This window comes from Micromys minutus (genome assembly GCF_963924665.1).
Source record: "Micromys minutus genome assembly, chromosome: 29".
Lineage (NCBI taxonomy): Eukaryota > Metazoa > Chordata > Mammalia > Rodentia > Muridae > Micromys > Micromys minutus.
This window is the reverse complement of record NC_137964.1, coordinates 15033055-15055446: the sequence shown is the minus strand read 5'-3', so window position 1 is coordinate 15055446 and position 22392 is coordinate 15033055. Positions and strand designations below refer to the sequence as shown.

Here is a 22392-nt window from a genome sequence, read left to right as displayed (position 1 = left end):
TGGTATGGCCAGGGATGAGATAATAACGCCTCACAAAGTCTCCTAGACTGTCCCTGAACTCCTGTTCTTTCTACTTCAGTGTCCCAAGGGCTGGGATCAGAGGTGTGCACCACTACACCTAGCTTAGCCTTTCCAGTTCTTCAAGATAAAGACAACCCCATGACTAGAGCTGAGGACCACAATTAAGATATAAGCCCAGAAAGGTACTGTTCGCTCTCAGCCATAGGCACGGCCTAAATCTATCCAACTGCCAACATCTGGGTGCGGAGGGGCCCCACCCACTGTCTCCCAAAGGTCCGAGTCCCGGATTTCTGGCTCCAGAGGTTCCGAGTGCACACATATCACCTGGGAAGGATGATTGGAGATGCTGATATCCCTGCAGCCCATGGAAGCCCGCATCTTTGGGGGAATAGCTCAGGTTGGATGGACAGAAGCACCCCCACTCCATGAAGGTGCACCAGGGACAGGCTGTGTCTCAAGACCTCTGCATCCTTACCCCAGAGTCACACAAGGACTCCACAGGCTCTCCCATGGGCATAACTCTTACGTCACTTGCAAATGCAAATTTCTTTTTTTCCTCCTTTGATACTAGAGATAGAATCCAGGACCTGTGCTTAACAGGCCAGTGTGTACCACTGAGCCACGCCCCTATCCCCTCACTGGGGGATTCTAGGCAGGGGCTCTACCACTGAGCCATACCCCCCCACCCCCACCCCCGCTCCTCACTGGGGGATTCTAGGCAGGGGCTCTACCACTGAGCCACGCCCCTATCCCCTCACTGGGGGATTCTAGGCAGGGGCTCTATCTACCACAGCACCCTATCTACAACTTATGGGTTGTTTTCGTCTTGTGAGATAATATCTCCCTATGTGGCCCAGGCTAACATCCACCTCATGGTAATTCCGCTTCCAGCTATGGTTATTTTTGAAATTTGATTTATATTTATCAGTCTATAAGAGGAGGGGTGCCACACCAAGTATGTGGCAATCAGAGGACAACCCTCGGGAGTCAACATCTTCTTTTACCAGATGGGTCAAACTCAGTTCATGGGGTTGACGTCATGCACCATTTACCCTCTGAACCGCCTAGCCAGCCCCACAGCGTATAGATTCTTGAGGGAGGGTCTCACTATATAGCCTAGTTTTAGCCTTGAATTTACAATCCCCCTGGCTCAAGCATCCCAAGGGCTGGGATTACAGATGTGCTCCACCATTCATGGGGACATCCTTCCTTCTTCAAGCAGATGAGGTACCTCGTGACTTCAGCACGCCTCCTGTCTGTTCCCTGGAGCCCCATCTACTGGAAAACACATCAGGATAGGCAGCCCAACCTCCACCTCACGCAACATCAGGGTTGGATGTCGAAAGGATGAAGAAAGATTCCAGGTGCGAAAGTTCACGATGTACAGAGTTCAAAGCCAGGTCAAAGCCTCGGAAGTCAGACAGTGAGGGAGATGGAAGATGATTCTGTGGGCACAATGCTTGCCCTGCAAGGATCTGAGTATAATCTGCAGCACCCATGTGACCTCAAGCTAGGCGTGGCGGTGCCTCAGTGTTGAGACAGAAAGATCCCAGAGGTTCACTGGCCGACCAGCCTAGCCTAACTAATGATCCCCGTGTGAGAGACTGTGTCTCAGAGAACAAGGAGATGGCTCAGTGGGTAAAAGTTCTTGCCATACGAGCCTGACTCTGAATCCTGAGGAGATGAGAAAAAGCCAGACACAGTAGCAGGACAGCCAGCCTGGAGAACACAGTGGAGAATGGGATGGGGGAGCAATCCATGCGATTGTCCCCTGACCTTCACATCAGTGCCGTGGCAACACACACACACATGTGCACACACAGGAACGCACACAGAAGTATACACACAAACACATGCATGTATACACATGTGAATGCATGCATGCACACACACAAAGTGGCCAGTAGCAAGGACAATACAGGAGGTTGTCCTCCATCCATATGTAGACATACAAACACATGGGTAACTTTTTTTTAACAACTTAAATGTTTAAGGGAGAAGGCTCAGTGGTTAAGATGCTTCCTCCGGTCCCCAGCGGTCCCCAGCTGAGTCTCTGCTAGCCAGGAGTGCTCTCTCACTTGCCAAGTAGCAAAGGCTGTGTCCCCTCTCCCAAGTGCATGAATCCCAGGCATGCACCACCACCCCACCATTTTCTTCTTTACTGTTTTCTGTTTCATAAATGACCTAAGGCACCCTGCTGTAGGCACTTAACTACCTTGGGAAGCAGAGACAGAAGCTTCATTCCTTCAAAACAAAACAAAATAGGATCCCCGGAGATGGCCCTTGCCTCTGAAGCCCAATGACATAGGTACCATCCCCAGGACTGACAAGGAAGAGAAGCCACTCCTGAAAGTTGCCCTTTGACCTCTACATACATAACATACATGTAAATATAGATAAAAGTAATTTTAAAAAAACTTTAAATATTTACCAATTAAAAGAAAGAGACACAAACAACCAACAGCATGGTCCCACCCTGGGGACAGGAAAGTGGGGATCCACCCCCCCTCCCCAAGGTCAAGACCAGGAAGCAGGCACTAGGTTTCCAATCCGGGATTCATGCCCCCTTCAAGCCATACGGGGCTGTAGAGTGAGGAATAGGGATGCGTTTCAGGTCTGGCTATTAGATGTCTAGAATCCTAGGGGGTGGGCTACACCGTCCTCAAGCGCAAGGGGTCAGAGCCTTCAGGACAGAGATCTGAGTCTTTGCCTGGGTACTGAGGCTTAGATTTCTCAAAAGAACCTTCTGTCATGTCTCTCCCTGTCCCCTACCTCCATCCCCATCCCTCACCCCCCAACCTCCATCCCCACCCCCTGCCCCCCACCTCCACCCCAACCCCCACCCCAACCCCCACCCCCAGAGTGGCTGGTTATAGCGGCAGGGGTGCAGCTGCCCTGAGCCTGCCCTCAGGAAGGGAGACCAGGTCTCGGTAGACAGACAGTTCCTTGGAGGGTCAGATTTCCACCGGTTATTTAAAGCCTGGCTCCTGGCTCCTCATAGGCGACACTGGCAGCCGCCTGCGTGACCAGGATGAGAAATCACAGCGCTATCTGGGACCTGAGTGCCTATGGCAACTGGCGGTGTGGCCTTGGAGACTAATCTCCAGGCAGTAGGGCCTCTCCTGAGGAGGGTTACAGCTCCTCGAAGGGCAGCCTCCTCTGGCTGGGGGATGGAACAAGTCCCGGGCCCAGCAGAGAGGACATCGCAAGTGCCTAGACATAGAACTTTCTACGTGCAAAGATAGAATGGTCACGAATACAGCTCACAAACACCACACCAGCATGCTTGGGCTGAAGCTGGGACAAGAAAACAAACTACTAGGATTCAAACCAGTTTTTGTGGGGTTTTTGTTGTTTTGTTTTCTGAGGCTGGGTCTTCTTAGCTCAGACTGGCCTCGAATACTCCACATATAGCTGAAAAGGACCCTGAATCCTGGTCCTCCAGGCTCATCCCTCTAAAGGCAAGAGGAGAGTCATGTATCACATCGACATACGTGGTGCTGACGAAGGGACCCAGGGCTGGCCGCAAACTTGCTATGTAGCTCGGGATGACTTTGAACTCCTGATTTTCCTGCCTCAGTCTCCCCAGTGCTGGGATTACAGGCATGCAACAGTGTTCCTTTGACTACGATTACACTCTGTCCAGGGTAGAAATGTGGCGGGGCAGGAATGCAGCTCAGCTGGCAAAATACTTCCCCAGGAAGCACAAAGCCCTGGGCTCAATCATAAACTGGGTCTGCTTGAAGCCAGCCCGGGCTATATAAGATCTGACCTCAACAAACAAAAACCCTCAAAAGATAAAATTCATGGCCAGCAAGAAGCACAAAATGACTGAAGGCAATGGGGGTGGGGGGGAGTGGCTCCCCAAAGGAGATGATGCCAGAGCTGACCTCAGCAATGCGGTCATCAAGGGGGACGCCTGCCCCACCCCAGCCCAAAGTACCCACCTCCCAGGCCACAGAGCCGAGCAGACTTTGAAGGCTTGCCAAATGACTGGCTGCCCAGGAAACCCAGCCGCCAGCCTGGGCCGCCCACGTGTCGCGGTCAGGGTTGAGCAGGGCAGCGGCCTCTGCTGGAGGCTGGGCAGGTGGGTGAGGTGGGGGGTCAGGGCTGCAGTGAAGAGGTGAGGAGCAGGAAGAGGTGGGTGCAAGACAACCCAGAGGGGCCTTAAGGCCCTGGGACCAAGGACATCCAAGCAAAGAGGAGCTGTACACAGAAGGGCTTAAGCAGGCACAATGCCCAACAGGGCTGAGGGTCATGGCACGTGTAAAGCTGCCCTGAGTCAAGACTGGAGTCTGAAAAGGGAAGCGAAGATGGTATTGAGCCCAAAGCAGACAGGAAAGCAGTGAGTTAGGGGCATATGGGATCGTGAGGGAGGACAGCTGAAGGAATCCCAGAGACACCCAACTCCAACATTCACACAGATGCCAATACCCTAGGGAAGAAGGCGGGAAGAAGCTGATTATAGGATGCCCAAGGCCCTCGGAAGCTAAGGGGCGTCAGGGCAGGGCCCCTGGGCTGGAGAGAGCTATGGGGGTACAGCGGAGGACAAGGTGGGGTGGGGGGACGAGAAAGCAGCAGAGGTATAGGAGAGAAAAGAATGGGAAATGTGGAGTTAGGGAGGTGGGAGGTAGAAAACTGCCCACTGACACCCTCAGGAAGCAGGTCAAAGGTCAGGAAGGGCACTAGGACACCAAAACCGTAGGAGGCAAGGACTTGAGAGGCCAACAGAGTGGAAGGTGGAGGCTGTGGGAATCTGGTAAAAAAGGAACACGGTGGGCTCCAAGGAGCTTCTCCCTTCTTTAGGAAGCAGGGATGGAAACACACACCACTCAGGGTTAAGATCCATGCTTCCGGAAGCCTCCTACACACCGAGTTGAAGAACCCATGTTCAGGGGGACGCCCAGACTCTAAGCCATTTCCTCAGGCCCAGGAACTGGTCAGATACTCGGATGGCCATCTCAAAGCACAATAAAGAATGCCCACCTCACAGCCAGTTTCTCATACATTCCATCTGGTGGCAGGCAGCACGCTGGTCCGACCCAAAAGCTTGATGTGGTGGGAGATGGTGGTCCCAACCGACCTCCCTTCTCGTCCTGACCGCTGCTGATAGAGCCAACAAGAGTGTCTGCTACACAACAGGTACTCTGTAAGCAATCATGCATCAAGGGACAACCACAAAACGCCGGGAGAAAAGCATGGTGGGCCAATTCCTGTGTTGTGTGCATACCTAGAGTACACATTAACAAGCCAAGATGCACACAGCAGCACTAAGTCAAATCCCTTTGACTGTTTGCTTGCTTGAGACAGGCTCTCAAGCAGCCCAGGTTAGCCTCCCGACTTGCAACGCAGCTGATGATGACCTTGAACTCCTGATCCTTCTGCCTCCACCTTACCAGGGCTGGGATCACAGGTGTACGACACTGTTTATGTGATGCTGGGAATAGAACTCGGGGTCCTCTGCCTACAAGGCAAGTACTCTATCAATGGGACTGCACCCGCAGCTCTAGGTCAAATTCTTTCCGGGTCATCAGAACACAGGCGACCTGTCCTCAACTTAAATGGATGTATCTGGACGATCTGGACGACTGATGGCAGATGAAGTAGAAGGTGCCAGCAGGGGTATTTAAGCCTTCCTGAAGATACTAACAATTGCCTGGGATCAACCAGTGGGGGGCTGGGGGCGCGGCTCGGCGGTAGAGCCCCTGCCTAGAATCCCCCAGTGAGGGGCTGGGGGCGTGGCTCAGCGGTAGAGCCCCTGCCTAGAATCCCCCAGTGAGGGGCTGGGGGCGTGGCTCAGCGGTAGAGCCCCTGCCTAGAATCCCCCAGTGAGGGGCTGGGGGCGTGGCTCAGCGGTAGAGCCCCTGCCTAGAATCCCCCAGTGAGGGGCTGGGGGCGTGGCTCAGAGGCACAAGCCTCCCCTCACAAGTTCCTCTCCTTACCCCACTCAGGCTGCCGCATGGCAAATGAGTATCAACAGCTCTGGACACCATGAGGGCTACATATGAGGCCATGTGGACAGTGTCTGACACCAGGCTAGGCAACCCTGAGTTCTGATTCCTGAGCAACCGTGATGACCAAGTTACCCCAACCCCCACTGCTTTGATGTCAACTCTCAATATCATCCATGTGGCCCCCACACACACGTGGAGCGGAGTAGGACGTGAAAGCCTATCTTTCAGCTGGGAGCCCAAGAGACCCCTGACTCCCAGCGGTAGAGCTTCTCCACACTGGTATGCCAATATATTTACGCCAGTACAGGATGAATGTCAGGATGGAGTGCGAACAAGCCAGAGTTGAGGCAGTGCCAGCCCCAGGGGCGAGGCTGTGGTGGGAGGCCCTAGCTGGTGTCTCTGGAGACCCCCCTGCTAGACGTAAACACGCCTTCTGAGAAGATCTAGGAGGTGGAGGGGCATCAGGCCCTTTCATGTCGGGAAATGAAGGCTGCATGGAAAACAGCCAAGGGCTCTGGAATGATCTAACCCTGCCTGGGCGCTGGCTGGGGGGCAGGGGACGACTCACTCTTCTGAGCTGGCTGCCCCGCCCACTGCCTCCTGCCCTTCTACTCTCTGAACCAATGGGGATGAGAGCAGAGCCCCCAGGAAAGGCTATGCAGTAGTGATCAGGATACCTAGCTTCCAACTCCAACAAGAGAGAAGAGGCATTGTCCACACCGACCAACCACAACCTCCGTTTTCTTATCTGCAAACAGAACTTAAACTAGGAGTTAGTGCTCTGAGGGCTCTCTTGGCCTCGGCCCCAGCAGGACAGTCTACAACCTTTTCTTCCTTAGTCTGGTCTTTTCTACTATCTGAACCGGTCACCCAGTCTTGCTGACTGCTGCCCCTGACTCTACCTGACCACTCCCCAGCTCCTGCTCCATCTGCTCTTATTCTAACCCCTAAATGCCACAACATCCAAGAAACGGCTCTTCACGGATTTCATCCCAGGTTCCGCTCGCTCCATCTCAGTCCTGCGCCAACCTACCTAGTGCTGTGTGACTGATTAACTGGACAGAAACCCGCGCCTCATGAGCAGGCTACAATTCCTAGGACAGAAAAGGAAGAGCTTAAGTTTTTATTTTACTTTGAAGACGGTCCCACCACAGCGGGCTCTCCTCCTGGTTTTTCGGTGACTGGATGCTGATTCCGGTGACTGGATGGCAGTTTGGGGATGAAAAACTAGGAAATGAGCCGGCAGGAGTAAAACGGGAAATTTGGAAAAAAGCAGTTACAGAGGGGCATTGACTAAGTCACAGGTTTCCAAAAGAGATGCTTACCAGGAACCTGGGCATTTAGACCACATGGCTGAGGTCTAACAGGCACTGTTGTCACTGGGTCCTGTCAGCCTCCTGCCTCAGTCTCCGAAGTGCTGGAATTGCAGATGTGAACCAGCATGCTCTAATTCTTTAGGCTTACTCTCACTGCCCTACCAAATACCTGGGATTCAATTTAAAGGCTTCCTGAAGGCTAGCCAAGTATCTTACAGCTAAGCCACGCCCCCAGCCCCTCACTGGAGGATTCTAGGCAGGGGCTTTACCACTGAGCCACACCCCTGTGTGTGTGTGTGTGTGTGTGTGTGTGTGTGTGTATGCGCAAAATACCAAGGCATATAAAATAAAAATAAATTATTGAGAGAAGGAATGAATGCATCCCATCAACTAGAAACACAACACCTATACCAGAATAAAACCCAGGCAGCTGGGTATGTGACTCATGCGTGTGATTCCTCCCTCATTTTGGGAGTAGGGGGAGGATCCGGGTTTAAGGGCGAATAGAAAAAAAAAAAAAAAAAAAAAAAGCCAGGGCTTTTGTCCCCAAGTCTGCATAAACTCATCCCAGGATGGGATGACATCTAAAATACCGCCATCCGCCCCCATCAGAGTTTCCTGAGGCCCCTCTGGTTGCTTGCCCCTACCCCCATCAAGCTGTAGCCATGGTGTTTTCTGGGATTCAAGCGGGCATAAAGAGGCTTAAGTGTTCCTCCAAGGGACACCAGGGGTTCTGAAGAGTGAAACTCAGCACCCTCTTCCCCTGTGGACCATAACCAAGGTCTGTCCCTCCACAGGGTATTCTAGATGATGCCCTGGCCAGTCTTGATGATCAGCCTCCCACGAGGCTCACAACCACCAAGCAGTTACCCAACCCCCTGCAGTGCAGGGCATCCAGTGGCAGGAGACAGGATCTCAAGTAGCCCAGCCTGCCTTTGAGCGTGCTATACAACCGAGGCTGACCTTGAACTCCTAATCCTCCCGATCCACAGCCTCCACAGCCCGACTGCTGGGGTTAACGGGATGCACCACTCGTGTCTGGATTTACTTTCCATTCTTCATTTTATTTTGTTTGGGACTGGGGTCCTTCTATGTAGCCCTGGCTGCGTTGGAATTTGCTATGCAGACCAAGCTGTTCTCTAACTCACAGAGATGCCCCTGTCTCTGCCTTCCAAAGTGCTGGGATTAAAAGTGCATGCCAGCACCCCGGGCTTACTTTCTACTTTGACACAGGTTCAGTGAGTTGCACAGGCTTGCCTTTAACTTGCTCTGCAGCCCAGACTGGACTTGTACTTGTGATCCAGATCTGGCATCTGTGTCTGCCTTAGACCCTCTTAAGTACAGGGCAAGGTGCTCAGGTATGCAACTGTGAGCTAGACCAGTTCTGTCCAGCCTGACTTGATGGAAACTGACTACCGCCGTCTGTGAGCATGACAGACAGAAGGACACCTCTCTCATTTGTGGCTGGGCCTCAAGACTCGGGCGACAGGGCTCCTAGGAGAAGCTCGTAACACAAGCTTGGAGAAGCGGAGATCAAGGACACTTGCCACAAAAAAAGGTCTTCCAAGCTGAGACCTGCAGGTAGTTACTGGATCCAGGAAACAGACAGGAAATATTAAAACATGCTTTATAGCCGGGAGGTGGTAGCGATGGCGGAAGCAGTACCTTTAATCCCAGCACTTGGGAGACAGAGGCAGGGGCTGGGAGGCACATGTTTGTGAGTTCAAGGCCAGCCTGCCCTACAAAGGGAGTTCCAGGACAGCCAGGGCTACCCAGAGAAACACTGTCTCAAAAAAAAAAAAAAAAAAAAAAAAAAATCAAAACCAAACAGCCAAAATTCTTTATGCTGGGTATGGTGATGCATTCTGGAGGCTGAAGCAGGGGGACAGCCTGGGCTACATAGTAAAACCCTGTCTCGAGCAAAGCAAACAGCACAGCTTGCCCTATGTAACCATGTCAGCACCCAGGCTTTTAAAACAACCGGTCTATCAGCTGGAGAGATGGCTCAGTGGATAAAGTGCTTACAGTGAGTATAAGGATCCAAGTTCAAGTCCCCAGGACCCACACAAATAAAGGACACAGAAACACACACATCAGACTCCATTTCAAAAAGAAAAGGTGGGGGAGGTGATACAGGTAAAGGCCCTTGGGACCCACATGGTTATAAGGCAGATCTTATTAATGCCCCTTTTATTTCCTTAGATGTATATACCCAAGCCTTACTTGGCTTGGGCTGAATCCAGAGCACTTCCTTCTCTGGCCTAACTATCCCTAGGCCTAGGCCTGGAAATGTCTAACCTCTGTACAGTCTAATCTTCCAAACTGACTGATTCAATCTGGTTTCTCTTGGCTTCTGCCTAAGTTGCTCTGCTTGGCCTCACACTAACTTAGACAATGTGTTCTAGTCTTCTGGCTCCTTCTGTCTTCATCTGTGTCATCTAGCTTCTTATCTCTGCAACCTTTCTCTGTAAAACTGCCACACACACACAAACACACACACGTGCACATACCTCTCTCAAGTAGCCTCTTTCCTATGCTGAGAGTTGGGCATATCCCATCTCTGACTCATTCAGTCTTTTTCTGATCCCTCACTTTGACCTCCTCTCAATTAGACATCACTTTCAAACATGGCTGCTTCCTTCTACAAACTAACTTTACCTCCATTGTTAGGGATTAAAGGTGTACTAAGGGTGTGTCCTTATTCTAGCCAGATCATACTGTAATTCAGGGTGTGTCTGCATTACGGCTGGATCTTAGACCTAGAAGGTCTTTGGAAATGATCTCTAGCCAGAGGAGACATGTTACTGTACAAAAACTGACCCCCAATCAACTTCAGGAGTGTTCTTTGTTTCTGTGACGTTTTACTTTGTTCCCAAGGTGAAGTGGTCAAGCTGGAACTCGAACCCACTCCTGCCTGGCTTCAAAGGCCCTGATGTTTGCACTGAACTCCCCTGTGAGCTGGGGACGCCCTGTGGCAATGCCATGGCCTCTGACTCAGGAAGACCAAAGAGCATTTCAGCGTGGAGGTGCTGAGACCACAGAGACTCAGGCTGTAGCTGGCCCAGGGTGGGCGGGCGATGGATCTAGATCAAAGAGAAGGATGCGGTTTGCCCACCTGCTTGGGAGCAGGGCGGGTGCTATATCGACACCTGGGAGCCAGGGTGCACAAAGAGGGGAGTCACCTCCCTTGCAGGGCCCCACTCACCCCAAGCCTGGGCCTTGCTGCTACAAGCTGCTATTCCTGAAAAACCAGCTCCTAGATAAACAGACCAACCTGGCCCAGTCACAAGAACCCCCAGAAGCTGCAAGGACCACCCTGGAGGTGGGTGGGCTGGCAGGGGGTCCTGTCTAGCCACCTGGGAGTATTCTGGGTCCCATCTGCACCAGCTACTGGCCCAGAGCTTCCCAAAGCCTCTTGATGAGTGCTGGTCCAAGGATCCAACCATTATGGAGACAGGGAAGGGATACAGGGATACGATGATGTGGGGTGGGTGCTGAGGCTGGCCAAACTTGTCAAAGGAAAGCGAGAATAACCATACACACACAAAAAGTTTCGAAACCCCTAAACTCATAACAGGGGCTGTAGCTTAATTGTAGAAGCTTGCCTAGCATGTGTTCTGCCCTGGGTTTTAGCCACAGTACTGGGACGGAGAGAAGGAGAGAGGGAGGGAGGGGGAGGGAGAGAAGGAGGGTTGATAAGCATAAGAAGAAACAAAAGCCACATTTAAGCCAGGAGTGGTAGTGTAAGCCTGCAGCCCCAGCATTCAGGAAACAGAGAGTTGGACCCAGAGTTCAAGACCAGCCTCAGCTATATATAGTAAGATGTCATTTCCAAAAAGGACAGGCAAGATGGCTTACCTGGTGAGGGTGCTTACCAGCAGTCCTAACATCCTGAGTTTTGAGCCCAGAATCCACACGGTGGAAGGAGAAAACAGAGTTCCAGAAATTGCCCTCTGACCTCCACATGTGTGCTGTGGTACATGGACCCGGGCACAATAAATAGTCACACGTACACACACACAGAACACATGGGGCTAGGGGGTGTCTCAGTTGTAAAGACCTTGCCTCTAGCATGCACAAAACACTGTTTAAACCCTAGCACTTAAAAAACCAGGCATGGGGGCAAAAGCAAGTGAGCCCAGCACTTGAGAAATGGAGGCAGGAAGATTAGAGGTTCAAGGTCATTCTTACCTAAAGAAGGCAACCTGAGACCCTGTCTCAAGAAAAGGGGAGAAGAAAAGAAAGAGGAAGGAGAGGGAAGGCTTGTCATACAAACACATCCCCCACCACGCACCAAACAAGGAAATATACTTTCTTCCATCTCACATAAATCACAAACACGGTTGTGAGGGCCACACGGCTCTCCCATCCTGTTTCCCTACCCACAAAAGAAACTCAGAATCTCCACAGCAAACAACAACTACAGTCGTTGACACAAAACCGGGACCCCCCCAACCCCTTGCCCCCCCACCCCCGTACTCCCAGCTGACTCGGGGAGCAAGGGGAACATTAGAGATGGACATGACATCACCCAGCAGACGGCTCGATGCCTGGCACCATCCCAACCACAGCCCTACAGCATAGATTGTTCTAGAGCCCACCTGGGCTGCAGAGGATCCAGGACCAGAGGCCCCGAGGGCAGCAGCAGGAAGGTGTAATTTCATCTCAGGAGCTGGCTGTGTGAGTCACCAGAAACGAGGGATGAAATTCCAGCTCCTGAGACCAGGGGCGGGCACATTCCTGGCCCAGAGTCGGCTCTCAAGAGTGGGCAAGGAAGATGCTCCTGTACAAAGGAGAAAGAGGTTCCTGCTTTGGATAGTCCCAAACTGAGTACACAAATTCTTTGGGAATGCCTGTATTGTCTGTCACTGAGATGTAGCTGGGATGTGTGTGCAGCACAACTGCAACACAGGGTCCTATCCAAGTAACTGACAGGAGCCAAGTCTGGTGTGGACCACCTATGATTGCACCATTTGGAAGACTGATGCAGGGGATAAGAGTTTCAGACCTGCCTATTTCACAAAATGAGTTCTAGGCCAATCTGGGCTACACAGACAGACCCTGTCTCAAACAGAAAAATTAAGAATATAGCTGTATTATAGAATGCCTGCCTAGAATCTCCCAGTGAGGGGCTGGGGCGTGGCTCAGTGGTAGAGCCCCTGCCTAGAATCCCCCAGTGAGGGGCTGGGGGCGTGGCTCAGCGGTAGAGTATCTGCCTAGCAAATGCAAGGCCATTGGTTCAATGGTGGTGAGGAGGAAAAGATCAAAAGGATTTATTCCTGGTCCGAGCCACATCGTGGACAATACTGAGTAGAAGAAACTTGTCTCCGAGTCCTACAGTGTCATGCCATCCATGTGAAAATCTAGAAATGTTAAGACTAGAGACAGAACATTGAGAGTAACTGTCGGATATGGGAGCTAGCAACCCACCACGAAGGAAGTAAAGGACTGTCCCCTTGCTCTGATAAAAGTAGAATCATGTTAGTGTGTGTACCAAGACCTGTGTTAGTACAGGCTTGTCACCAGCTACCCTGCAGCCAGCCCTCCAGAATATACACACCCATGATTGTGGGAGGGTCTTCCTAAGTGCTACCTACAGATTACCACTAAGGGCACATGCCCTGTGTGTTTCCCACTGGCTGGCGGAATGACCCATGAATAAATGAAATAATAAAGACTCCCATTATTTTCATTTTGTTTTCGGTTTTTATGTGTATGGCCTAACATGATTTTATGTGTACCATGTGTGTGCAAGAGCCCAAGGATACCTGAAGGTAGCACCGGATATCCTGGGACGAGAATTTCAGGTGTTTGTGAGCTGAATCAAACGTGGGTCCTTTGTATGAACAGCAAACGCTTTTTAACAGCTGGGCCATCTCTGCAGCCACAACCCCAAAGGATGGTTTTATTTTCGAGACAATTTCACTGGGTAACAGAGGCATGGCCTCAAACTCATAATCCTCCTGCTTCATTCTTCCAAGTGCTGGGATTAAAGGTCGGTGCTATCACAGGTAACGCAACTCCCCTCTCACGGTTGTTCTGTCAACAAGAAGATCAGAAGCAAATCTACATATTCCATTGATTTTATTGTTTTGGTTTTATTATTGATGTGTGTGTGTGTGTGTGTGTGTGTGTGTGAGAGAGAGAGAGAGAGAGAGAGAGAGAGAGCGCACGCGTGCGTGCACGTGTGTGTAAGGTATATGTTGGACATCAGTGTACCGTGGTGCAAATGTGGAGGTCAGAGGAAAACAGGAGTCTGTTCTCTCAGTCCATCATGTGGGTTCTAAAGTTCAAATTCACCTAATTAAGCTTGGATAGCAAGTGAGTGTCCTTACCAGGAGATAGCTGAGCTATCTCCCTGACCCTATCCCAGTCTACATTTTATAAGAAGCAAACTGGCCAGGCAACAGTGGCACACATGTGTAATCCCAACACTCAGGAGGCAGAGGCAGGCGGACCACTGAGTTTGAGGCCAGCCAGCAAGGTCTACAGAGTTCCTCCAGTCTATCCAGGGCTGCACGGAGAAACCCTGTCTGAGGGTGGAAGAGTGGGGGGGGTCCCCCTCATTGTGCTGCACTAAGAGATGGGACCTAATGAGGGCACTGAGTTAAATATCAACATGACGGTGAAGCCACCATGACGGCATAAAACATTTACTGCTCTTGCAAAGAACCCTGTATCTGGCCCCAGCATCCATGTCTGGCAGCTCACAACTCTCTAACTCCACCTCTTTTGACCCCCACAGCCCCCTCCACACACTCGAAAACCTACAGTCACACAGCTGCAATTCACAATGAAGTCTTGGGTCTGGAGAGATGACTCAGTGACCAGCATTTGATCCTGCAGAGGGACCAGATTTCCAGCCCTTACATGGTGGCTTGAAAATCCAGGGGATCTGATGCCCTCTTCCGACCTCCCCCAGACACCAGGCATGCAGCCGGTATCCAGACAAACGTGCAAGCAAAACACTCGCACACATAACATAAAATAATTACTAATAAAAACTTTGAAAATGGAGACACAAACTTGTTTGTATCTTGTTCTGTGTCGCCTCACACCCACATGAGAGCACCCCACCATCGAGAAGGCTCCCCCAGTAGGTATAGTGAACTTAGCACTTGGCTAGACAGAGCTCTGTGAGTTCAAGACCACCCTGGTCTACTCAAAATAAAATTTTCATTCATAAGCTCTTCCCCAGCCTGCAGTATTCAGACATAGCCACTGTAAACAGGCAGAGACATTCGCTGTGTCACTTCGTGTCCCCCCAGCAGAAGCTGCCTCTCTCCCCAGCCTGGGACCATCACAGGGTCACGAGAGACTCCCCATCTCGACACTGAAATGAGGACAGCAAAGAAACTGTCCCCTAGGGTTCAGTGGGCTTTATAAATCTTTAAGGCAGGGTCTTACTACATAACCCCTGCTGACTCACAACGCACACCAGTCTGGGCCTTGAATGTAGAGATCCTCCTGCCTCTGCCTCCCAAAAAATAGATCCCAAAAACAAGAGGTTTTCACACTTGGGATCTAAGAGTCTTAAATCTCGTGTCACCGTCACCCAGACCTCTCTGGAGATAGGGGCCCCTAGGCCCCAGAATGAAGTCAACTGTAAACTCCACTTAAGTTAAACACACCAGATGGGATGACTCCAGGCTAAAGCACAAGTTCAACTGTATGACCCGTCCTCTGAGCTCCGAACGCAAGTTGTGACATGTGAACATGCATGCACATACATGTGCACATACAGACACAAGTGCTTGAGGCACAAACATGAGAATCTATACCCAAATCCCATTTAAAAAAGAGAGAGAGATAAAGACTGGGTGATGGCTCAGCTGGTAACTGTCCTTGCCACCAAAAAAGTCACCATCTGAACTATACATAAGCACCTTGGTGCACTTGTCCATGATGTGTACACACAATAATTAAAAGGGGGTATGGGGGCGCTTGTAATCCCATCACTGAGGAAACAGAAATAGGCAAATCTCCAGAGCATACTGGTTAGTCAACCAGACTTATTCATTGGCAGGTTCTAGGCTAATGAGAGACCCTGTCTCAAAAGTCAAGGATGGAGGAGCTGGAGAGATGGCTCAGTAGCTAAGGGCATGTACTGGATATACAGTGGACCCCAAGTTTAGTTCCCAGAAGCCATGGCTCACAACCACCTGTAACTCCAGTTCCAGGAGATTCAGCCTGTCTTGCGTGCGCTCGCACACAAACACACACAATTAAATATAAAATAGATCTAAACCAAGGTGGAAAAACAATACAAGGTAAACAAACACTCCTAAGAAAAAAACTACCCAAGGTTAACCTCTAGCCTATACTCTTCTCTCCCCCATCTCACACACACACACACACACACACAAAGTTAGAACTATATATTGGCCAACTTGCCCTAAGTGTCCCTTAAGGTGAGCCCTGACCCCAGTCCCCTCCTTTGCCCCCACACCCTCAGTCCCCTAAAGGACAAAGCTAAAGGAACAGCAAATAAACCCTATAGAGTAATTTTAAGAATATGGCTGCTCTGACAAGAGATCACATCCAAAGATACGACCCGGCTAGAATGCAGACACACCCTGAATTACCTCGAGATCTGGCTGGAATACACACACCTTTAATTCCTAACGAAGGTAAGTAAGGTTAGTTTGTAGAAGGAAGCAGCCATGTTTAAAGTGATATGTAATTGAGAGGTAGTCAAAGTAAAGACTCAGAAAAAGATTTGACAGAATGAGTCAGAGATAGAATAGTCCCAACTCTCAGCACAAGAAAGAGAGGCTATGCAAGAGCAATGAGAGAGAAAAAAAAAAGGTGGTGGTGTGTGTGTGTGTGTGTGTGTGTGTGTGTGTGTGTGTGTGTGTATGGCAGTTTTACCAAGAGAGAGGCAGGTTGGCAGAGAGAACCAGCTAGACACAGGTGAATATAGAACGAGCCAGAGAATGAATGAGAAGGAGCCAGGAGACACATTGCCAAAGTTAGTGTGATGCCAGGCACAGCAATTCAGGCAGATGCCAAGAGAAGCCGAAATGAATCAGTCAGCTTTGAAGATTAGATTGTATGGAGGCTTCCAGGTATAGACCTAGGGATAGTTAGAACAGAGAAAGAAAAGAGCTCTGGACTCAGCCGAGGCCATGGACTCATAAAGCTTAAATAAGGCTCCCATCTCGTCTCTTCATCTGAGGAGATAAAAGCGACCTTTACAAAACCCCAAGATCTCCAGTTCAGGGGGGTACTCTATAAATGAATAGTAGTTCTCAGCAGAATTGCATCATCCCTGGTTTATCTTCAGTCCAAATTTAACCAGGCGTCCTTATTCTTACGAGCTAAATCTGGACTCCAGAAGCAGGTGGTCCTGAAGGAAGGAGACAGGTGGACCGGCGAACAGCTCCAGGGCAAGCAGGCTCCACTGGGGTCAGGAAGAAAGGTGCTTGCAATGAGAGTTCTACACTCTCATGAGTCATCCCACACACATAGAAGGATAAAGTCCATCCGCTGAAGAAAACCTAAACCATCTATCTCCAGGGTCGGCTTTGAGCCTTCTGCACATAACCATTACCTCAGACACTGCCTGACACCGACTGAGGGTCCACGCTCGCTCGGTCCTCAAGGAACCTGACCCAAGCCAGGTGCAGATGCGGGGACAAAGGTTCCTCTTAGATCATAGGGCAAGGCAAGGGGTGAACTGTGAGGGGGAGCCCAGGCTCCCCAGCCTCCCGTGCTGCCCCTGTGCACCCACAGTAAACCACTGAACATAAGTAATCATCAAAACAGGAAGACTAGAAGGAAGGCAAGGCAGCCATGAAGAGCTGCCCAGAGGGAAGAGCAGAGAAGTATCAATCTTTTATTCACTTAGTACATTGCTTCTCAACCTGTGGGTCACGACTCGTTTAAGGGGAGTCGAGCGATGTTTTCACCGGAGTTGTCTAAGACACAGATATTTATATTATGATTGATAACGGTAGCAAAATTGCAGTTATGAAGTCCCAACTGCCTTGTTTTTTGTTTCTTTGTAAGACCAGGCCTTTCGCTGGAACTTGGCACTCGCCAAATGGGCTAGGTGGACTGCCCAGCAAGCCCCATGAGTCCATCCGTCTTTGTATACCCAGTACCAGAATGACTGACATACACGCACCGCCATGCCTGGCTTTTCACATGGGTGCTAGGATTTGAACTTAGATCCTCATGATTAGGTGCCAAGCACTCTACCTATGTCCCCAGCTCAAATTGGAGCGGTTAGACACAACATGTCTGCTGCTCAAGGGCTCTCCAAGTCCTCAGTGCTATTCCGCACCTACAGGCCAGAAATCTATTCTTCTCCAGGATCACCTCCCCTCCCCTGTAGGTCTCTGCTGGGACCACTCTACTCTGGGAAGGGTCCCCGTCTCCGCCTCTCTGGGAGTGTCTTTATGCAGCCTGAGCTCAGGCAGAGCAATCCAAGTACTTGGAAGGGCTGAGGCAGGAGGATCATGAGTTCAAGGACAACCGGGGCTACATAATAAGGGCCTGTTTAAAAAGAAAGAAAGAAAGAAAGAAAGAAAGAAAGAGAGAGAGAGAGAGAGAGAGAGAGAGAGAGAGAGAGAGAGAAAGAAAAGAAAAAACAGCTTGGTGTGAGGTCTGAGCCCTCGGCCAGGACCCCACTCTGTTCTGTAGGGCTTCTGAATTGACCCCCACAAATCTTGCTTTTCAAGTGTCTGTCAGGGTTTCTTTCTGCAGGCCTCAGGCAGCTTGGCTTGTCCCAAAGAACCTGGCTTGTGTCACTGGCTGCTTGCCACACACACACACACACACACACACACACACACACACACACACACACTCCTGAACAGAGAGATGCAGTAAGCCTGGGAAACAGTGAGAGGCTTGTGTTTAAGGGAATACATCGGTTAGGGTAATTGACAGAGTGTCCCTTGGGAACCAGGAATGAAAGATGTCCCAGAAAAACACTAGGACTTTGGTGTAATCCCAGCATTTGGGAGACTGGGTCAGGAGGACTGCCCTTAGTTCCAGATCAGCCTGAACTACAGAGTAAGAAATTAGCCTAGGACCATGTAGGACGTCTCAGTCTACAGACACACACACACACACAGAGACACACGCAAATACACACGCACACACAGGCAGACACACACACACAGATATAAATTAACAGAGGATTATATTCATTCATTCAGTCATACCATCATGCTGTCGCTCAACAAGCAAGCGCCCATTCCCCTTCACATCTAATGCAACCAAAAGGACACACTCAAACCGAGCGAGATAGGGTCAGGAGAAAGCCAGGACAGTGTGGAACTGCAGATATGGGAGGCGCTCAGGACCAAACATAACTAGGCAGGTTTTGAAGTTCAAAAGCAAAGAGGACAAGTCAACACGGCCCTCCCTAAGCCAGGCAGACTGAAGGACCCCATGAGTCCTGCCAGGGTGTCACAGGTGAGCCAATGTGAGGAAAACCCAGGGTCCAAGCCAGGAGATGTTGCCTGTGGTCCCGAAGTCACACTCAAGATGTGATGAATCCCCCAAGCCTTCCCACCAGGGAAGCTCAACTCAGGTCTCCAGCAACCCAGTTATTACCCGAGCGCGCACACACCCCGATCTCTGCACATAGAGCAAGTGAGCAGCTGCTCCGAGACCTCTATTATTACGTCTGCCTTTCCGACTATTTCCACGTACCAAGCAGTAGACTGCCGCGTGTCAGAGGCCGACTGGGCTCCTGGGAGCCTGCCTTAAATGATAACAAAAATGGCATCGGTATCCTGGAAATGAATGGCCTTTCTGCCCTGCATCTAGACAACAAAGCACTTAAGTAAGTTAGGCATGTCCCTGAACATACTGTGCCCAGGACCAAAACTCTTAGGGCCAGTAAGACAAGGGACACCTGCACATTTCCAATCCTGCCTTGTTTCCCCAGCTAGAATCCACTGGGACCCTTGGAGTTGGAACTGGCAATTTCTAGGTCACCCTTAGAGCTGGTTATAGAATGAGATACAGTGCGAGCTCTCCACAACCAGCAGGCTAGCGGGTTCTGACACCACCCTCCCCACCTCCATGCTAGGCCCGTTTCTAGGTCTGCTGGTAGATTTTTCTAAAGAGGCCAAAGTCAATCTCTCGCACTCCTGGAGCCCTAAGCCGGTGACTTATGATGGAGAGACACGGGACAGTATCGGCACCCCATTTTGATGTCCCACTGCCCAGTTTCTCCCGGCTGCCAGCCACCAGCCTCCTTCCACTTCCTCTTGCTCCAAATAGAATAAATAATCAATGCCGGTGCCCTTTCCCTCTGGGAATGACGCTGCTAAAATAAATGAACGGATCAAGGCACCTCCCAAGGCCAGAGGTCTTAGAGGGCCCCAACAGTGGAACAGGGAGCACAGACCACTGAGCTTCCAGGGGCATCTCTGCACTCTGAGCCCCTTGTAAATCCCCACTCCTCTAAAACGCTGCCGAAGCCCAGCCTTCACGCCCCACATTCCAGATACACACTCCATCGCTGAGCCCGGCTCCTGAGTTCTTTACGCTTCCCCAGGATGGGGACCCAGAAACTGCCTGCCACCTCTAGTCTACTCCTGGGAGGCTGGGTCGCCAGACCAGATGCCAAGCTGGAGCTCGGCTAGTCTCCTGACAGAGCAGCAAACTCCGAGAGCCACGGTCTCCCAGTTTCCCTGGGGCTTAGAGGCCAGGGAAAGGTCGCTCTCCCAGCCCCTGACTGGCTGCAAAGCTGGGTGTCACGCCGGTCGTGAACACTCCTAGACTCCGGATGGGGAGACTCCAGGCACCCTTTGGCCCCTCCCCCTCCTTTTCAAGAACTCAGAGACCACCCACGGCCGAGGCTCCCTCAAACTTGTTCGTTGGCACCCTCTGTGCCCCTTTAACTGCCACCCTAAGTCTCTTTGACTCACCCCCAACCAACCAGAGGTCCGGCTCCCACCATGCAAGCCAGCCCTTTACAGGAATGAGCCCCCCCCAAAAGAAACCACCGCTCTGGGGCAGCGTTCAGACTCAGCTTGAGCGTTGGAAGACAGGAGAGGAAAAGGGGGGGGGGGAGGAAAGCTTCTTCCCGACACCCCCTCCACCAACCTCCCCCGGCCGGGCAGCACCACTGACCTCATTCGCCCAACTGTATCCAGGCCTGCTGGGCTCCAGGCCAGTGGGGCGCTTCTCTCTCCACCTCCAGGGAATTCGAGGGTGAGAGGGGTGTCTGCTTTCCCCGATTCCAGCAGGTATCCGGAGGGAAGAAGCTGACCATCCCAACCCATCCCCCTCCAAACTCGAATTATAATCCCGATCACGTGCACACACACCCCAAAAGGCGGGCCTTAGAATTGAGACACCTGGAGGGGGAGGGGAAGGGACCTCCCATGCACACAACACACTGAGGTTGGGGGGAGGGATTGCAAAATAAGGACTCAAAACCAAAGCAAGCTCCAGAGCACCCTCTTTCCATCATCCTCCATCCCATCCCCCACCCCTACCCCCACCCCCAGTCAAACTTTCTCCTTTTTTACCTTGCAGGATCCCCAAGCGCTCCGGGCGCCCCGGCCCGGGCCCGGTGGCCAGGACTCGGTAGATCCAGTCGCCTCTGGTTGCTGAGTTAATAATCCGGGAATGGGGGACAGAATCACTGGAGGGAGGGAGGGAAGGAGGGCGGACGCGGTGCGGGCGGCCGGCCGGGGGCTGCGCGGGGCCCCCACCCCCGGCGCGGGTTGCGGCGGAGGGCGGGGCGCGGAGCGAGCGCGAAGCCGAGCCCGGGCTCTGGGAGGTTCTCTCTTTGTTCTGTAATCCCAGTAAGATTGCCAGCCATTCGCCCCGGCCCTAATCCCAGCCCCGCGCAACACCACCCTCCATTGGCTGTCATTTACATACGGGATTAGCCCGCACGGCCCGCCCCGTGCCACCGTGGGGGAGGACTCGCAACCTCAGGGCCTGGAGACTCCCCCAGCCGCGGATTAGAACCCCCTCCCGGGAGAGATCAGAATACATCAAGGTCACCCAGAGGACGCCTGGAGGATCCCTAGGTGGTTTGCCCTTCAGGTCACTCTTAAACCTGGAGTGTCCAAGGTCAGAAGGGAGGGACCCCAGATTTCTATCTTGAATGGCCTGGCCCAGGCCTTTTTTATTTATTTATTTATTTATATCTCAGGATCTCATAAAGCCCTGGTTGCAGTCAAACTGTTTTTGGGTCCTGGACGCTCAGGAACTGAAAAGGAGGATAACATTAAACATTTGATCCTCCTGGCTCCACCTCCCAAGTGCTGGGATTATAGCCTATACCTGGGAAGACTCGAACCCAGAGCTTTTTGTGTGTAAGGCAACCATTCAAAATTACTTACACAACTACACCCTGAAAATCCTTATTGTTGTTGTTTTAGGATGGTTTCACATACCCCACACTGGCTTCAAACTCTATGTAGTTGAGGGTGGCCTTGAACTCCTGACCCTCCTAACTCTACTTCCCAAATACTGGGATTACAGGTGAACACAACCGCACAGAATGTTGGGACCGAGTTTTATTTTACCCTCCATCTGACCTGTATACTACTAAATGAGGGAGGGGGGACACTAGGGGACACCCCCAACCTTCCCAAAGCCATATGTCCCAAGCCGACCCAACAGTTGGTAACCAGGTGGTCCCCTGAATGCTCGGCTAGGCCTTTGCTGGAATAGGCACCACAGAAAGACATGTACAGGACAAGTCCCCAAACCACCACCCAGAGAAACTGCCCCAAATTCAGTTAAAAGTAAACAGATGCAGGACATGGGGAAATAAATATGCCTGTGGCATCAGCACTCAGGGAGCTGAGGCAGGAGAGTCAGGAGTTCATGCCAGACTGAGCATCATAGAAAATTCTAGGCCAGTCTGAACTTAGAGAATCCCTGTTTTAATATATATATATATATATATATATATATATATATATATTTTTTTTTTTTTTTTTTTTTTTTTTTTTTAAAAGAGCTAGGCTTAATGGCTTTCATCTATAATCCCAGGGTCTGGAAGTTTGAAGCCAGAGGATTTCTGAGAGTTTGAAGTCTGACTGTGTCTCAGAAAGTGAAAACACTCATACCCAGAAGGTTAGGGATATAATTCAGTCAGTGAGTAGTATGGT

At 51.2% G+C, this 22392-nt stretch overlaps 1 protein-coding gene across 6 annotated transcripts in view; it reads right to left on the bottom strand.

The window, feature by feature from the left end:
• GTF2IRD1 (GTF2I repeat domain containing 1) overlaps positions 1-20988 on the bottom strand; it is a 91853-nt gene extending 70865 nt beyond the window's left edge. For 5 of the 6 annotated variants that reach the window (XM_080940632.1, XM_080940634.1, XM_080940633.1 and 2 more), the window contains exon 1: positions 20791-20915. The gene's annotated coding sequence lies outside the window, so the exon portion shown is untranslated. Of the gene's footprint in view, positions 1-20790 lie in introns of all 6 variants that reach the window. The other variant, XM_080940636.1, reaches the window with a different exon arrangement.
• Between the last annotated feature and the right edge of the window lie 1404 nt (positions 20989-22392).